This window comes from Prosopis cineraria, unplaced genomic scaffold (assembly GCF_029017545.1).
Source record: "Prosopis cineraria cultivar Desert tree isolate PC_DT_omini unplaced genomic scaffold, ASM2901754v1 PC6, whole genome shotgun sequence".
NCBI classification, from domain to species: domain Eukaryota; kingdom Viridiplantae; phylum Streptophyta; class Magnoliopsida; order Fabales; family Fabaceae; genus Prosopis; species Prosopis cineraria.
The window spans coordinates 22,707,946-22,709,730 of record NW_026555337.1 but is presented as its reverse complement, the minus strand read 5'-3'; positions in this window follow the sequence as shown (position 1 = coordinate 22,709,730).

Here is a 1,785-nt window from a genome sequence, read left to right as displayed (position 1 = left end):
TGTGTCTGACTACAAGATGGAATGGGAATATGTTTGATAGATAAACAATACTTGTGGAAGGAAGTGCGGAAGATTTCCAATAACCATAATTAACAAACTTTTCTAAATTTTTTATGATCTCACAAACTAATATTATTGTTTAACATGTGTGTGTATTGTGATGAAGTCTTCTTAACTTGCTCATGAAGAAAGAATGGGTATATAAGGCAGTGCATGGAAAAACATGGCTTCTATGTCATTCATGTTGCAATTATTGTGTGTGTGTCAAAAAGAAGTCTCATATTGCCCATATGAGAATAGCTTCTAGCGTATATATGCTAAGGAATGAAAATGGGCTTAGAAAAGAAGTGTGCTTGTGAGTCAAAGAGGCATTAGGTTCTTTTATCAAATTTATTTTGCAAAAGTTATCAAATTAATGTTGTAAATGCCCTTTTCCCAGAACTTTGGTTTGCACTTTTCAAGTCTAAATTCATTATCCTTGGATTTATTAATGTTCTTTAACTAGACATTATTTTCAATTAAAGCTTGAAATTGGGTTTTGCAATGGTCCTTCAAGTGGCAAACATTCATAATGTCAAAACCAATTGTCTTTATCACAATAATGTGTCATTATGTTTGTGAAACTCACAATTAAATTGTGCTTTAAGGAATCATCTAGACTATACCTATATATAGCTTGGGGAATGCATTGTATCCAGAGCTCAGCTCTAGAATTCTTGACCTCATCCTCTGTATTGTGTTGACTAAGTATTATTTTGCTAATCTCTACTTTTTGTGCACCTATTAATTTTTCAGGACAAGTCTATTTTAATACTGAGGAGCTGCCACGCAATCAATCGATGTGACGGAATAACTCTTAAGGATGGTGTCCTTGAGCACGACTCAGACTATGATGTTACCTACTAGTGCCAACAATTCAATGGTTGGGCATTTGAAATCAATGAGATATGTCAAAGCAATATGTTGATGCTCATTTGCAATATCACCATCTTCAAACACTCTTTCATTGCTGCAATACAAAACTTCTAGATATTGAAGCCATATTGGTCATGTGATGAAGAAAATTCGATTGAACAATGTCCAAGGCTTAAATGTGATAATCGGCCAATCTTTAAAATGTAAACGTTACTTAATTATATTGGAAAATGATGCCATTTTCCATTATTTAATGTGTATTATCTAGGGTGAATTTGGGCCTTCCATATGAGAAAATCCCAATCATATATTCATAAATATCTATGTTGAATTGACTTTCACCAATTGCCCATTCCAGAGAAACATCCAATGCTCGCTTCCTTGTCAAATCTTTGTTAATACTATTAAACCTAATTTTTTACTGCATATGCCTTTGATTTTTTTTTTCCTTTCCTTTAATTTGATGTGTTAAAGTGTAGATTCAGTCTGGTTTCATAGAATTTTATGTAGCAATTAACATGTTTTCATGATGGTAAATGCTCAATGTCCATTTAGCTCACTTGGGCCCTCTATACGTACATAAACCAGGTAGCCATTCGTGAAATATTGGAGTCCCAAAATTGAAAGTTTAGGAGTAGGTGGTCAAATTTTGTGATAATATTTATAAGTAAAATTTTAAGATTTACAATTTACCTATTAAATCTTTATATGTATAAGCGAAACATAAAAAAATTCCATTAATAAAATTATTTCACAGACAATTTTAAAAATTTAATATTATGAACCTATGTAAAAAAACGTATGACTTTTAAATTTGAAGGTTTTATTGTTATATGAGAGTATCTTGTAAATATTAAAGCAAAAAAATAT